Source organism: Apteryx mantelli, chromosome 3 (assembly GCF_036417845.1).
Source record: "Apteryx mantelli isolate bAptMan1 chromosome 3, bAptMan1.hap1, whole genome shotgun sequence".
In the NCBI taxonomy this organism is placed as follows: domain Eukaryota; kingdom Metazoa; phylum Chordata; class Aves; order Apterygiformes; family Apterygidae; genus Apteryx; species Apteryx mantelli.
Genome location: NC_089980.1, coordinates 17,978,434 through 17,995,949, shown reverse-complemented (window position 1 = coordinate 17,995,949; position 17,516 = coordinate 17,978,434). Strand labels below are relative to the sequence as shown.

General features: G+C 43.3%; 1 long non-coding RNA gene across 1 annotated transcript in view; it reads left to right on the top strand.

Annotated features, from left to right (window-relative positions):
- The first annotated feature begins 662 nt into the window (after positions 1–662).
- Positions 663–17,516, top strand: part of LOC136991656 (uncharacterized) — a 182,463-nt gene continuing 165,609 nt past the window's right edge. Inside the window, exons 1-2 of the long non-coding RNA XR_010883862.1 lie at positions 663–800; positions 1,388–1,480. This is a non-coding gene — a long non-coding RNA (uncharacterized lncRNA). The remainder of the gene's footprint in view (positions 801–1,387; positions 1,481–17,516) is intronic.

Here is a 17,516-nt window from a genome sequence, read left to right as displayed (position 1 = left end):
CATGTTGGACTAATAGACGTTGGTATCACAGGGGCAAAGGGGAACGGGCTGGCCATGATAAGCCATGGAAATTAAAAGAAGGGTTTTGCCAAGCGGAGGAGCGCTGTTTCAGACCAGCCTTCCCGAGCTTGGCCGCGGGTGCGGACCCTGCACCCGGTTTGAAGCTGGCACCTGGTGGCTTTGCAGGAGGGCCCTGATGCCCTTCGCCGCTGTGGAAGCGAGGCAGCTTGCTTGCCCCTTCGGTCCCCAAAGCAAGCGCCGGATCCCTCCCCGAGGCAACAAGCGGGTGAAAGGGAGGGAGGGCCGAGAGCAGGCCGTGAGAGGTGCTCCCCCCTCCCCCCCCGGCTCTGGAGAAGCCCTGGAGCTGCTCCGCGACATGGCGGCCGCCTCCCCGGCGGCTCGCTTCCCCGCAAACCCCGGGGCGGCCGCCGCCAGCCGGAGGCCGGCAGCTCTCGGGCGGCTCCGGAGAGCCAGCCCGCAGCCCGCCCCGGTCCTCCGGGAGCGGAGAAGGGGCGGCCGGGGGCCAGGCCCCGCGGGGGAGCCCGGCGCGGCCGCGGCCGGCCCGGCGCCTGCCTGAGGGCAGGGCGACATCTTGCGGCGAGGCGCGCGCCCGCCCGCCGCGGCGGGGGGACGTTGGCGGGCGGGGCGCGGCCGTTGGGGCAACGGCCGCCGCCGGGGTGGGAGTCTGCCCCTGCCGAGCGGGGCCGCCGTTTGAGGCCCCCGCTGTTGTCCGAGTGACACCCGCCCCTGCCTCTTCTGGAGATTTGCTGCTGCGGCTTCTCGCTCTGCGTGGCTGCAAGGTAGTTCCTGACAATTATTTCCCCAGCCAGGTCGTCCTTACTCCAAGCTAACCGTGCTTCGGCCGAGGCTCTCCGTCCTGGGCCAGGCAGCTGGCGTTTGTCACTGCAGCTCGTGCTGGCCCTGCCGCATGACTTAACGTTTCGGAAGATGGAGCCTGTTAAGGGGATAGGAGGGGGATCGGCAGATCTGGTAGGGCTGGGGTTTGCACAACGGCGTGGTACGTACAACTTCGCCCTGGGGAGTGGGAGCTCTGACATGTTGAGCCTGTGATGCTGTGAGAAGCAAGAAGGAGGCAAGTTCGTGAGTGGCTGCGCTGAGGCCCCTGCTTGGGACGAAGAAGCAGTGCTCTGAGGTTACGTGATTTTTTTAGGGTCAGCAATGAATTGAGCAGGCTATTTGTTATTCCTGACAAGTTGTTCAAAGCATTTCCCCAGTGTTGCCTACACAAGATCACTCAAGTCTAACATTAAATTGCATTAGGTGTCCTTCATGCAAAAGTGTGTCCCTGTTGCATCTTGGTGTCTTTAGTTGCATGAGGAAGAGTGATTTCTGACTGAGTGTCATCAGATGTTTTGCATCCCACCAGGTTTCTGTGTGGATTCCAAGGAAGTCACAATGTGAGGACCCACGAGTGAGCAGATTAGTTTCAGCTGCCATTCCAGTCTTGCCTGAGATGGAGGTAAGGCTAAGGGAAACTGCTGCGGGATTGGGAAACCTTGCTTATATTCCTGTTTCTGCTACTGAGTGGTGAAATAACCTTGGGTAAATCATATCACCTTTTAAGGCCTTGGCTTTCTTATTTGTAAAGCAAGGTTAATAGCAGTCCTTTACAAAGCACTTCAAAACCTTTAGAGTTGGATAATAGGAGCTCTTATTACTGAATTGCTCCACAGTCTGAGAAGCCTTATTTTTTAACAAGTGCATCCTGTTGGTTCTTCAAGAGTTTTAAGAAATGAATTAATTTGCAAAGATGATTGCTTTCCTGTTTGTTTCAGTGTTGAGACAGCAACATGTATTTTCTTTTAGGTGAAGGAGGATTTTTTGCAGTTTTGCTATTAATTTTATATATTTTCTGTTTACTAAAATGGATAAATAAGCAGATGATTCATTCCCATATAAGATTACAGTCAGATTTTTACAGGCTATGAAGTAATCGTGCATATAAATATTTTAAAAGTTTCTTTTTTTTGTGTGTATGTGGAAATAGCTGCTTTACAAACAACGGGATTTTGTATCAGATTCCCTTTCCATTCCCAATAGCAGCGCTTCCTGTGAAATATTATCGCTTGCTTTCCTCATCTGTATATTGCTATATAATAAAATACTTGCCTAAGAAGAGAGACCTTCTCTGCACAGGGACAATAAGCACCCATACTTCCCATGGAGGAAAAAAAAAAAAAAGGAGCAAGGTAAATGCTTCTGAAAATCAGGCCATGGATTTGCCTGGCATTTCCATATCAGATCTGAGAATATTAATCTAGGAGAAGAGGGCTAGCTTTTTCCTCTAACCGGGCTTATTTGGCTCAAGGGAATTTGAGGATGCCTGTTGATTGACTGGATGCAAATTACAGACTTTGCTCCTATCTTCCTCTCCAAAAACAAGAGCGGAGGCAGCAGAGTACTTGACACAAGTGCTGAGGTCATGCAATGCATTGAGCTGGCCTATTTGTTTCATATCAGAAGGGAACCACTGCCTTAGAACAGATTTGTTTGCCTTACAAAGATTAATGAGATGGGATGTGAAAAAAGTGTCCCATATAAGGAACAGTGGAGGAAGGGTGACAGAGGCTTTCTCCTTGTTCCATCATCTGTGGAATATAACTTTCTGGTACATCCCATGCAGTAGTGATGGGACTCCTATCTTTGACTCCCTGTACATTGTGTTTTCCTTCATATTTCTGTCTTCATGGCTCGGTGTCCTACTCTCACTCCTGATATGTGGTTCCACTTGCCAGGCAGTGCTGGTTAGCCTGATCTGTAACCCATCCTCACAAGCTGCACTTGGACTGTGAAAGCTCAGAGCAGGAGAGATTCTGTTGCCACTAAAACAGCTGGAGATGTGGGTCCAGTTTGGATCTCTGATCTTTAAGGAGGCCAGCTCCATGCTGGTCATTTAGTTGTTTTAATAAACTGATTTGCAAGGGAACTATTTTTGTATTGTAATCTTCATACTGTGACAGAGGTCCAGGGTTTGTCCTGTGAGGTCACACGGAAGAAAGAAGGAAGCAGAGATGGCCACAAAGGAGTACTCACTGAAACAGAACAACTTCAAAACTGCTGATTCCTAGAAGGGATAACAGTTGCTCTGTGGGAAGGCATCTTCACATGACACATAATTAGACTGTGGAGGTCTTTGCCACTAGATTATGTTGGAACCAAAACTCAGCAAGAGAGAGAGAAGCAGCCCTCTTCGTCTGGCTAATTAAGGTAATCAGATTCATAACAGTTTATGCTAAACATATTTTTTGAAGAAGATATAAAAACTCATGGAATCAAGACAAAATCCAAATAAAAGGACGGGAAACAGATTATTCTTCATCTATATAGTCCAACATCTTTCTCTGAGTTGACTTGCTCTCTGAGTTGAAGCTGGGTGAGATTCAGTAAGAAAGTTCCTAGGTTTGACTGGGTTATTCAGGTGCCAAAATAAATCGAGCTGGTAACATCAATCAATTAGGCAGTTCAATCATACATCTCCCCATAGTCATTGCTAGTTATTAGCACTGTCAGTAGAGTAATCAAAGAATTAATGGGCTTGGGGATGGGCTCCTACCTTTTGCCTTTTGGGATAGCTTTGTCTAGCAGTGTAGTGCAGGTTCTGGTCAGATACCAGTGGAACGAAGAGACTGGCCACTGGCTGTGGAGCATTTTGGTTTCCTACTTGAAATTTTGCATAGCTGGATGATGATAGACAACAACAACCATGCTGTCTGTTCAATGACACCCCTCCCCCCCCCCCCAAACGAGCAGGCAGTTGCAATGTGGCCTGTACTGAGGTGAAACCTGCTGTAGAAGCACTGTTATCATCATTAACACATTTGATAGGGAGATAATAATGGGAAAGACTTTACACTCTCTCCCTGTGAGAGGGTTTGCCGTTATCCTCTAAGAGACTACGAATGGCCCAGCCTCTTGGTCCTTTAGTCACTTCTGTACCCCGTGTTAAGGGGGATTTCCAAGGACCCAACAACAGAGGCTTTAGAAAGATGCTCTTTCTCCCCTTAGTAGAGAATGGGACTATTTTCCTTAATTGTTCCCAGTCAGTCCGTCTCATTCTTCTTGGGGGTTCTGGATCTATTCCCTGGACAACTTCTTGCCAGACTGCTGTTTCTGAGAATGCTCCGCCTTGCTTGGGCTGTAGTCTTTTATTCCAACCACTGCTAATCAGTACATACATAGCTGCAGATCATGAAGTAGCTGCTCAACACATTAACTCCTTGGTGGCTGGGAAAGGATGGGGCTTGAACTCTGCACTCTACCCCTCAAAGAATAAGAAACTATGGAACTTCCTGTTTTCTTCTGGGTGGTCTCCCCAGAAAGGAACCACTTTGCTAAAGCGTAGAAGAAGACCTGATTTTAGGGAATTGCCTAAGGAATATAAATTCCCAGAGGAAAGATGAGAACAGAATTTCAGTCTCTACTCTTGATTAGTGAGTTATCTTTTGGGGGTAGTTAACTGACAAAACGGATATTCAAATATAGCATAATAGGGCAAACCCCCAGCAATTTTGCACATGGCTCTGCTTCATTCTGGTTCATGTTTATTTTCTTCTTTGTGCTCAACAAGGAAAGTTGAGCAAATCTCACAGCAGTGGCAGAGGCCAGCTTCATCAGCTAGTAAATCTTGCGGGAAAAGATTAGAAATGTGATTCCATTATTTGCCAGGCAGGGTTCTGTGTAGTTTCATGCTCTCCTCCATGTTCTACAGGAATTAACCCACCCCAAACCCGGAGTGTCACCGCAGTGGAGGAACATCTTCAGTATTACACTCTGGCATAGCTGCATGGAGATTGATTTATGGCTGTTGAGGATAAGGTCCATGGTGCTTGGTAATCTGTGTCTGACTTGGTTTATGCATCTAATTATTATCAAGGCTTTTGGAAGCCATCCTTGGGTCCCTTACGTATTTCAGTGCAGTCATGAGTTTCTCCCCAGTGCAATTGTATATCTTCATGCATCGTTCCTTTTTCTCTTGCCTTTTGGTTTTCTAAGAGATCTTAGAGTTCCACAGCCAAGAAGAACAAGAAAGATGAGGCCTATTTTCCCCATTCTTTGATCTCTAATAAATTGGAGCCAGTAAATTATATCTGCTAGCAGTTCTTGAGTGTATCATATCTCTCAGGAAACCACACTGAGACTTCTATAACAGTTTAAGGAGAAAAGTATGCTGAAATTAGCCTTTCATTGTCTGTATTCGATCAAGGACTGTATGCCTAAAATTTATTTATATTTTAATAAAAACAAATCAGTGGCTTTTCAGATCCCAAAGCAAAAGAAAGAGATGGTACTGAGAATGATAACAAGAAACCACATGAACTCTTTTTGTTACGCTCTGTGCGTGTGTGTCTGTGTGTGTGCACACGCGTGTGTGTGTCTATGTTTATAGACAGGATCAGCAAACCAACAGGACGATACTGATCCTGATTGAAGTATAATTCTGTTAAGATAGAAACAGAAGGCCTTCTTTCAGCGAGGGGAAAAACAAAGAGAAATTCCACAAAACCTGAAACTGTGGGGAGAAGTAATCTCTCAGGACACTAAGACTGTAAATAGAAATGTCTCGTGCTTAGGTAAGATGAAAACTCCTAAGAAATACTACAAAAAGCTGCATATAACACCATCTCAGTATCTTTTACCAGGTGTCTATACCTGACTTCATAGCAAAGCATATATAGAAGAAGAAAGATTTGACCCTGGAAAGGATGCTCTGTTTGTGTGTGTGTGTGTGTGTGAGTGTGTGTGTGTGTGTATATATATATACACATATATAGATACATATATATATCTGTAAAGCTATCTACATGTAAATGGACAGATCACATACATGTTTATGAGAGAAAGTTTGCCTTTGCAAATTGCCCCAAAAGAAGTGTGCCATCATAAATGTATCTTTGAAAAACACTCAAGCAATTTTGGTTGAGTGTCTTAGGCCTGGATTGATAGAAGAGGCACTTCTGTAAATACACGTCATTGTCTTTAGGCATATGTGTGGAATCCCCAAATTTTATTTGTCCACTTATCTTATTATTTAAAAAATGAGTGCTGGGTACCTACATCACTTGGGCTATAGAAAAAAACTGCATTTCCACACTGTTCCACAAAATCTGTTACTGAATTCCAGGTGTGGAGGGGCAGTAGAGGAAGACTTGCACTGTTAAGTACCTATGCTGGGACTAGGACTGTTGTGGTTGGGCTGGCCAACTGTTCCCATGAGTTCAGGGAAGAGAACTCCCATGTTGGCCCTGGAGCTGAAGGGTGGCACAAAAATGGTACTAGCAGAGCTGCAGCCTCTACAAGTTTTCAGTTCCGCATCACCCGAATCAAGTCACCTGGCACTTACTGTTTCTGCTTAAAGTGAGACTTGTAACTCTGTGAGAAATACTTCTGTATAGACTTGCCCCTGAGGTCTCAATTATACAATACCCTGTTGCTTCACACGCAGCGTTGTTCGTACTTGTGTAGGAGTGTTAGGGCTTGGGTATTCTCTAGGTTGTGGTCACTAGATGGCAACATGATCACACACAGAGTCAGGTTTCCTATTCCCTTCCCTGGAAGATGCACTCTGTACAGAAGGACTGAGAGGACCGGATGCTTGCATTCAGCTTCCTTGATGCTTTGAAGCTTTCTAAGATGGCAGTCAGTGGATGCAGCCTTATAGGAGATGTGCCGTGCCTGTGCCAGCATCTGCAAGTTACTTCATGTTGCCACTATGCTCAAAGGGTCCATCCCGTCATCTGTTTTTAGGGATTTGTAGTGGAAAGAAATACACAGATATTTTTTGTTGTTGGTAGTACTCAAGTACAATATTGCTAAAACATCATCTTCAACATTCTCTTTAAATATGTGCATTTCTGTGTGCACACGTGCATTTATAGGACATTTTTTACTTTGTCTCCAGGTCAGTAGAATAGCAGTCCTTCCGGGCTTTGAGACAAAAAGAATTCAGGTCTTCCTTTAGCCTACTGATATTGTGTTGCCAAGTTCTAGCATGGCTCAGTGGAAAGGTGGACAGCAACCCTGGCACATTTCATTTTCCCTTGAAGGTCACCATTCCTCTCAGTGCTGGGGCATTTTGTTTGCTGGAATAGCTGCACTGTCTCAGATGCTGTTAAGTGGACGTTATGGGTTAGCAATGGCCATTGCTGATGGTGGAAATACATAATCCACAGACTAAAATGAAACCTCAGTCACAATTGTATAAAAATTTACATAACATCCAACAATTTTCATCAGCCGTCAGGCTTGATGCCATCCTTCTCCAAGCTACGGGATCAGAATATTTAACAACTGCAATGTTCAATGACAATGAAATTAATATGATGAGTCTCCTGAGATAGCTCATATCTTTCTACAAGATTAGTATTATTTATTTGGCTGAAGACATTGTGCCCCTGGTTTTAAGACAAGTCAAAAAATTTATCCATTTTTTGGAGTACTGCATAGCTTTTAAATACTCATGAACATCTCCACTTTCTGCAAGAATCATTAGGTGAGTGTTCCTTAGCTGTATGTTTACAATAAGTGTATCACAAAATGTTAGCAGGATCTGGGCATTTGTGTGCCAGCTGACTTGGGAACCTTTGGTGGTTGAGCCTTTCAAAGTGGTTGAGATAGATAGAAAATGATTCCAGGGGCAGAACTCCTGTCTGAGTCTGTTATCGGCTGTAGGAGCAATGTCTTGTGAAGGTGAATAGTCACCAAGCACAGATAACTTCTCTATAGTGATACCTTGCCATCAATCTGTAGTGCTTTGTAAAGAAAAATATCTGTGGTCCATATTGTGCGACAGTACATGCTGTTTTCTCCGTGCTAAAGTTGTTTGCCTGAGTCTTCTCTGCAACTTCAGTGAAGACAAGAGATGTGTTTGGTTGCCTGGCCTTCACTGGGAAGTGTAGAACCAAAGCAATAATTGTTAGCAAACCTAAGCAGGTGTATTATTCCAGGTATGTGAGAAATCTTACAAGCCAACCTTTCTCTTTCACAGCTGCACATTAGCTTCTCATTCAGCAGAGCACTTCCTTCTGCATCTAATTAACAGCATCTGCATACATTCTCTTCAAACCATACCTTTATGTATTTGGTGCTTAAAGAGCTGCAGAACTGTATTAGTTTGGCTGAAAGTCATTCTATATTGCAGATCATTTGTATCATATTTTACTGTGATGAGGTCATAAGAACCCACTTAGAAGCTGAAAGGATCTGCTGGAGGCAGGTACATCTGTTTAATATGCTCCACAATTGGGACACAGCTGAGAAAGGTCAGTCAGGAAAAAACAGGCACCTAGATGAAGACTCTCTGTTGCCAGAGCTAGTGGCAATGGGTGAATTTCCACTGTTACTCCCAGTTGCACCATTTTGAACTACTGATGTGTGTGCACCTTTCCTTTAGGGCACTGACCCAAACCAAAGACATTATCTTCATATCCAGCCTGACAGAAAGACCCTTTGCATGGAGCCTATCCCCAGCCATCTTATATCATTTACTTTTCTGTTATACATCATCTTCATCTTACACTTACCAATTTCCACAGTGACTGAGAAACATAAGGGACAAAAGCATGTGAGAATATAAAGTCCATCTTCCTCCTTTTATGAGAATACCTTACTTTTGGTTTGCTGCAATGGAGAATTCCTTCAAAGATTGTCTTTTCTCTTATTCTTCCGAGCAGCTTCCTGTGTTTCACCCTGAAAATTGTTTCCTGTGCCAACCATTCTTTAGGACGAAAAACTACCACCTGTAATCCAGCCGCCTTAACTAGTCAACCTACTGTTATTACCTGTTCAAATTATTTGATCTTTTTCTGCCATCATCACTCTGAATCACCTTCAATTCTTGAGTCCAGCAAGTAACAATAATTGCAATTAATAGTGGAGGAATGAGCTTTTTACCCGTCTTACTTTCCCATGCCTCCCAGGCACAATACTAACTTTATAAATCAGTTGGAACACTGTGCAGGAGGGCAGAGTTAAAACCTGAGCCAAAAGTCCCTTTTTTATTTTAGTTTATTTATTGAACATTTCATTATAGTCCCTTAGGGGTATGTGCGTGATGGAAAGCATGAACGCACAGAGCCAAATTCTCCTTAGAGGGCTCTATTCTGCATGAGGTGCTCAACAGCTGCATGACCACAATATCTGCCTGGAGTAATCCCACTGCAATAAATGGAATTACCTGGGTGGTGTAAATAAGAGCAGAATCTAGCCCTGAGGCTACTTACAGTTATTTTGAATTTTATTGCTGGCCAACAGATGAATCCTTTTCCAGTAGCCTGCCAATAAAACATGTTGTTATGATTCTGGTGTTTTCTTGTCTTAATTAATTAAAAATGTTATTAAAATTCAGTGGTCACCCAGACAACTCCAAGGTAGTTGGGAAACCTTTTTACCCCATTTTTTTTGTCAGCGCTGTCCAAGGTATGCACTGTAAATAGGAAAAATGTAGTCTCTTTCATTTAAATCTCATGCTGAAGCAACTTGTCTGATGCTCCAAATAATTAAAAAAAAAGGCTCTTGATTTATATCATGTAGGGGTCTCAGAGTTCATCAAGTGTACTGGTCAGACCTACTTCAAAAGGAAGTAGTTATGCATAGTCTGCATTTGCTAATATATCTCTTATTAGTCTGCGTTTGCTAATGTGTCTCTTACTAGCTAGATTCAAATTCTGAAAATGATTCTTATCTAAGCTGTAAAGATGTGTCTCTGTGACACAAATTCGGTCTTTGTGAGTGTTGCAATAATTAGAGGAGTTGCTCAGTAGACTGCAAGAATGACTTTGGGAGCTTGTCTACAGTAAGTTTGGGGGAAGTCTTCAGTATTTGCCATATTTATTCAGAAGAACACAAGTGAACACAGAAAAGCATTGCATTATGGCATTCTCTTGTGCTTCCAGGTATACACAGTGCACAGTGTTAAGGAGAAATACATGTGTATTAAAGCTGGGTTTTCCAGAAGTATTTTATCAATAGTAGGTCAGATTTTGCTGATGATTTTGATGGTGTGAAAGCAGAGGAACATCCTGGCTCTAGATGGGGTTATTTCAGGAATGCTGCACTATGAACAGGAAGAAAACAGGGCCTCAGGTTGCAGCTAGGTGTGCTTAACCTGTACTTCAGCGTTTGCATACTTACGTGTCTTTCAATTAATTTAGCAGGGGTGCTTCAAGGTAAGCTAAATTCAAAATGGTTTTCAGTTCAAAGGATTTTTGTGGTTTTTTTTAGTAAGTCTGTATTTCACAGATAATAAACTTTCCTTAGGCTTTCATTTTTGTCTGAGAAGGTGCTTCATCCAAAAGGGAGCCCTGCAAGTACTGTGTGGAAATCTGCCTCAGGGTGCACCAGTGCTGGGCGCTTCCCACAGCCTTTCCCTATGTGAGGAGTTGATCTGCTCATGGCCTACATAATTCCTCCTCGCTTACTGTGCTAATGTAAGGGGGGTACAGGCTCGGTGCTGGCAGTCAGCAGAGGTGATGTTCAAGCTGCTTACTTAAGTTTCCCCCTTGGGGAGGAGACAACTTTTCTGTGTGCAGAGGCCATGTGAAGTTCTTTGGTATCTGTAAAGCAGCTTCCAAACCTCCCCAGGCAGAGGAGCGTTGAAAGGTGCTCAGCCAGGCTAGGAGCCCTATGCCACATGAGGAAGCTGGCCTATAAAACTATATTCAGCTGGAGTAGAGTGGGAGAATTGTGCCCTGGTGGGGAGGAGGGTTCTGAAGATGGAGCCCAGTAGCTTTGTTTGGGGCAAAGCAGGATCCTGAGATTGCCAGGGAGCAGGAGTTGCCCTGTGGAGAGTGATCGATCTGCTGCTATTAACTCCACTAGTTGTGTCGGGAGCTACTGAGGATGGGCTTGAGGGTGAGCGGGTGAGCTGTGAGAAGGAAGCGGCAGGTGTTATCCTCACTGGCGAGCCAGGTGGAGGTGTGGTGCTTCTTGGGCAGGTAAAGCTATGTGCAGGATGTTGTCAGGGCTCTCTGGGATGGGGGTTATAACTGAGCTATGGATGTGGGGTTGCCTGAACTTGCTTTATACAAAGCCAGCTCTGGATGGGTAGGGTGCATTAGTGAGGTGAAAATAGTGTGTCTTCCAGGGGCACTTGATGCCAGAAGTGGTGGCATTGCTCTTAAGCAGCTCCTGAGCTAATTCTGTACTGAAAAAATCTGGATGTCTCTGCCTTCTGCCTGTAGAAGTGGGACCCCCAGGTAGAGACAGCCTGACTGTGCTGTTGGGGGGGCTTTTCAGTCTGATTCAGTGCTGACCGTACTGGACCTGATCTATGCCATGATCATATTGTGGCTTTGCTTGAGCTACTATAGCTGCTCTGAAGAGTGTGTTGTCAGTGCTTGTAGGAGCTGACTTGGTTGGGGGGTTGCTTGCTGTTGTTGGGGTCAGGAGCCCATATGGATCTGAGCTGAATCAGTGTAGTCAGTATGTCTGCTCTGTGCTCGCTGGTGCACCTCTTATTTCTCATGTTATCTGGAGTTTTCCATTGCTGGATGTCTGTGAGGAGAGGTAACCTGGTCCTTTTTTACTCTAGATCTGTAAAATATACTGTATATTGCAATATGTAACTATAAAGATACATAATTACGCTTTCATCTTTCTTTAAAATAGAAACGCTCTACCATAAACTGCTTAGAAAAAAAATAACTTTTTATGGGTGATCTCTTCCTAAAGAAATCTCAGTTACTTCTAGTTTTGAAATTGTCAAGAGCTAGGACAGTGTTAAATAAATATAAACAAATGTATACCCTATATAATACTTGGATGTCTGGTTGTATACTTAAGTAATGTTATGAAATATACATATGGAAAAGTAAATTGACTTTGACATGTTAAACATGTAGGATAAAAGCTTATCGGGGATTGTAAAGAGCTCTGGTAATAGCAGTGGGTAGTATTATGAATAATCAGTCTTGTTTCCAGATAGCAGCTTCATTGTTGGGCAGAATAAATGATTTTGCACTGAAATTTAATACTGTTACCACACTTCCTTCATATATCTATCTCTATATATCCATATATATCTCACATTGATTGAAAGCTCTGATGAATGTTGCTTGATTCCCTCACATGGTAAAAATTTACAATGGTATGAAAGTTATGAGAGAACACTTTTACTTAAAGGGAAGGTCCAAATGATAAATGAATTAATTGACAGGCAGATGAAAATGTCTTTTGGTCATCTGAAAAATGATATGCTATAAATGCAACTGAAATGGCTTTTAACAAATGCCAAGCTAATGTGAAAAAATGTCTTTGGGCTAACTTCTTGCAGCTCTGCAAGTGCAGAAAGCAGGCTCCAGCATTTTGCTTCCTCAGCTTAAGGACAGAGGGTAATTCATCTGGAAAAGGGGTACTGGAGTTTGCAGTCGTTCTCTTTGTTCCCAATACAAGATTAGGCTCTTGTTCTGCAATCCCATAGGGGTTTCCATGCTCTTGTGAACATGTGCAAAGTCATAGATGCCTGCAAGAGACTCTAAAACCCAGGACTGCTTCTGTGTCATCCCCTTCTTCCACTGCCTGTTGGTGGCAATCACATCCTGGTCCGAGGCTGCGACTGCTCGAGCAAGGAAGGAATTTTAGAGGTGCCATGACAAAGCTAGGAAAAGTAGTTTACCTTGCCCCTGTCACAAATCCCACCCTGTAACAAGGGCTGGATGGCTGAAATCCATAGTCCATAGGTTGGAGATGGCAAACCTGGGACAGCTTTGGAGGTGGTGGTGAGGGGGTGAACTTAATCTATTCTGGTGCCATTGCTGCTGCTTTGGTTTTTTTAGAAGACATGGTAGTTTTACAAGAACCTTCTCCCCCTGCCCAGCTTCCGGGAGGCAGTGTCCCAGTCCTATTGCTCTGTAGGGCTGTGATACTGTCTCTACATATTGCTGCATGCATATTTTGGATTATCTGTTTTTTTTTTTTTTCACTCTTGGGCCAGAATGTGTTGAGAACGTTGTCTCTGTTACAGCTGAAAGGAGGAAGATACCAATTTGCTTCTTCTTTTCCATGATAACTCTCACTTTCTTTTTTTCCATCAAGTTTCAAATATAGCTAGGTGCTCTGTTTTTTTTTTTTTTTTGGCTCTTCTCCTGCCTGTTTTCTGTCATCTGAAAAATCTGGCTCGTTTTTAATTCTATTTTCCTTATCATTTGAGGACAAGACTGGACACAACCAAAATTCCCCACGGCATCCCCTGAGACACATCCTCCCTGCTTTCTGCTTATAATCCTTTGTTTATGGTATTTCAGCCAATTCTCGATTGAGAATCATGTGACAGTGTTTATATTCAAACTGAATGCAAATAATAAGTGTCAAGATGTCGTGAAATGCTGTGTGAGTTGTGTGCTAAAAGACAAATGTTCTATATCTGGGCCTTTCCCTTCAGGCACTAATTAGATAATATATGTTTGAAAGGGTTGAGTCTGTCAGTCAAGTCATAGATCTGTAAATCCATGTTGAAATTCATATGGCAACACTCATCAAAACACTTAAACATGTGCTTAAGTCCTTTCTGTGTTCAATCAAGTACATAAGCATGTGCTTAAGATTTGGGTCTCCAGGCAGACCCATTGAAATTAATGAGAAATGTTTTTCATCTCCATTCACCAGATCTCCATCTTGCTACCAGGAAAACTGAAGCCTTCATTTACCAAAAGCAGAGTCATTCTGAAACTGACACTTCAATAGGTATTTAGTTCACTTATTTAAAGCACTGGAGTTATTTTAAATAATACTTAGGAATGGAGTTTCTTTCCTCTTCTTTTAGAAGTAGTTAAGCTCCTCTAGTGCAAGTAATAGGTGTCATCTGTACACACTTATCAGTGGCTCTCTTTCACATCCATGAATATTTGGGGGAGTCTTTTCCATTGGCCCCATGTAGTTCATGATGGGGTCAGTGTCATCTGTACTAAAAGTACATGGCCTTTTGGATACCATGAGCAGGAAGACTGGAGGTCATTGTGAGTGATAGCTGCCCTTTGTCACTTGTACTTCTGAGGCTGCAGATTTTTCAGAGGACTCCTAGATACCCAGTTATCCTTGGGCACCTACCTGGAAGCAAAGTATCAGAAGACTTTTGGATGTTGTCTCTATTGCAAGCTAAGGGTGGCCTTGAGGCACTCGGGACTAAACATATCTCCTCTAGGGGCAGATAGGCCTGCAAATGCATCTGGCCAAAACTACTGTGCTTACTTAGATAGGCTGTCTCTGACACAGTTGTATAGATGGGAGGCAGTTTGGTGGCAGTGTCGAGAACATTTGACACTTTTGAGGAGACTGCTCTTTCTGTTCATAGAAGAACAATGGCTTCCTGGCTATAACAGCCACAAACTATATGCTTTTTTTTCAGCTGAAACTAGTGTTTCTTTTTCTCCAGAAAGCTGTAGGCTGGAGGCCACCAACATTTTTGTGGGAGAAAAGAGTAAAGCTCTTTCAAACAGGTACTTAGAAATAAATTTATCTATTCTAGAAGGAAGAAATAAATTTATCTATTCTAGAAGGAAGAAATGGAAAAGGCAGCTTGACTGGGATGAAAGCTCCAGTTTCCAGAAATGTCAACTAATCAAAACTAAGAAGAAAGGCAGAGCTCCAAGTCCTGAGCAGTTCTGGGAATTGATATTAAGAGTATCGGTTTGAAAATGGTGGCCTGCATCTGGAACACCTGTAATTCTTCAAGCTAAACTACAATTATAGGGCAAGCTCTCTGAAATCTTAACTTTTGTTCTGCCAAGACTCACTTGCATAATTCTTCAAACAGCAGGATTAATCCATTTAAAGGCAGTGGGCACTACCTGCCATGCCAGCACAGCCTTGGCTGCTGTTAGAATGAAGCTACAGGAATTTGCTTCTGCTTTTTGTTAATTCAATATTTCTGTCAAAAGGCAGAGGGCACCAAAAATGTGCAACAGGTAAGAATGAAAGCAAGTTCTTGATCCTCTTGCTAGACCTCTCCAGGGGCTGTCCATATTGCCCCCAGGGTGCTGACATTATAGCGCTGGAAGAAAAAGATGGTCTAAAACATGAAGGACCACAGAATGGCATCATGCAGAAGCCCTTTACTGAAACTCTCAGAGGAAAATGTGGTCACTTGGCACATTGCTACACTATCACCAGGCTGGTGTGAAAGCACTTTGTGGAAGTTTAGGAACCCATTTTCTTCCTGAAGTCAGTGGGAACTGAGTCTAAAATGTGATTGTGAAACATGAAGACAAAAATCACAGCCAACAATTTGGAATGAGATGTCAGAGCTCAGTTGGATTGGAGAGACCTCTAAGATAATTTAAAAGTAAATCAACTGTGACCAGCAGTGTAAGATCTAGTGGGTGAGTCCATGTCTTGGTTCCTCCCCACACCCCTGGCTATTGCTTTGTTGTACAACAGCGTGATGATGAGGGAGTGGGGTCTGACCCAAGGCCTGTTTTATTTCAGGTGAGCCTTTCTATGAGCTCTGAGCAAGCCCTCAAGTACAAACCTGGCTTTGCAGTATCTGGTAGTGCCCCAGCATGCTCAGAAGAAATGTTGTTATGTTCAGCTCAGTGCTGTTAGAAGCAAGGCTGGAGGGCAAACTACCAAACCCCTCATGGCTGGGAAATAGGCAGTCAATTGGCAAAGGCTTATGAATACGTGCAATTTTCAGCATTGGTTGAATCTGCATAGTTTGGAGGCAGGCCCATCTCATGTGATGGTGAGTAACCCAATACAATTTTCCTGGCAAGTGGTGACTTGATGCCAGCATTATGAATTATTCAGGGCAAAGCAAGGTCAAGTATTCAGGTAACATAGATGTTCCTAAATAATCCAAGGACCACAAGTAGTTTTTGTGATTTCTCACCTTCTTCCCCTCCCCCTTATCCTTCTGTTGTTTTGATCCTTCACACAAGATGTTCCAGCTTCCAGGCCCAGCTCCTAAAAGTTGGAAACAGCTCTTTCTCCACCATGCACAAGTCCATGGACTGTCAAAATGGATCAGCCAGTTGTGTTCTCATCCTCCTAATTCATAAGGACCTATTTTATTTCACAGCTATTCGTTCTTGAAAGTTTGTAACCATCCTAACAGAAAATATTATAATTAGCAAGCAACATATAGGCAGCTTCCTTATTTTTATTTTTGTGCGGAAGCAAACAATAAACTCAGCCTAATGTCTAAATCAGTAAACAGCCTTCACCAAAAATGAAACACATGCAAAGAAACCCAGCCAAATGGCATCAGTCCTGAAGCAGCCATGTTGCAACAAGTTGCTGCTTACTTAATCTATCCCATTGGGTCAACCATTTTGTTCAGCTGTTGTCATAGCTGAGTTTTATCAAACAGTCGCTCTTCAGACTCTGGAATGGACAACTCTTTGAATGGCTTGAAAGCTATTTACTAATGAGATAAATGAAAAATAACTGTGCTAATAATCTTACGGGGGATGTGAGGTCATCTTAAAGCCTGGGTAAAATTTAATTGCTTGTGTTTGTGGGTGTCCCTTTCCTGAAGGGAGGGAAGACAGGTTGACATAATGCCTGACAGAGGGGGCATATTAGACACTACCATTCTGTTGTTCAAAGCACATTGTGAAAGATCATGAATTCAGAACACTTGATCTGAGAAGGTGGATTGAATGTTGAGGCAATGCATGAAAAGAAGGAATCCTCTTCCATATCACCACCCTGAATTTCAAGATCAGTTGTAAGTTAATTCTATGGGCCCTCAGTTTTTCTACATTTCTACAATAAGACCTCTGCACCACGGTGGTCTGCCTTGGTCTTTTGAGTGCTACCATGGCTTCTCATTCTTCTCTCAACATGTGTTTGACTGATTCCATCATTAAGCAAAAATCAGGATTTGGGCAGAGGTAAAGACTATAAAACCACCCTAGGGTACATGGGATGAAATGAGAGCCAGAGAGAGACTTTTACTACCTCCATGTTGGTTCTGAATAATGTGTTGTTCACCCTCTATAGGGTTCATCAGACCCCAGAGCAGTTACTGAGTTCTAGAGAGTGAAAGAAATGTTGTTTTTGGCTATGGTTGAAGCGTAATAGGAAACAGAGCTGGTGTACAGCCTAGGAAGAGGAGCTGGGACAGGGAGAAAATGAGGGGACGTACCTTTGAATAAATTCCTGGAATCCAAAATTGCCAGAACCCATCTATTCCATAGAGAGCAGAGGAAAGTGAGATCCTAATAGAGTGGCTGTGACACATGATGAGCTAAGAAGGACTTAATCTTGCTTGCTTTTCTTGTTTCTCTTCATCTTCTTCCCCTTCCCCCCTCCCTTTCCTTCTGTGCTATCTCATGAGTCAGAGTGGGTGTATCACATATAATTAGTCTAGATTGCTGTTCGTGTTGGAACAACTATCTTGCAGAGCCATCTTTCATCAAGAACAATCTGCCAACTGAATGACCTGCAGCAGACAGCTAGGTGACCTATTCCACTTGAGAGACTACTGTGCAATTTGATGCTTGTTGGATTAGGAAGTGTGACCACAGTAATTAGCAGCAAGTTTCTGGATCTGGATACCG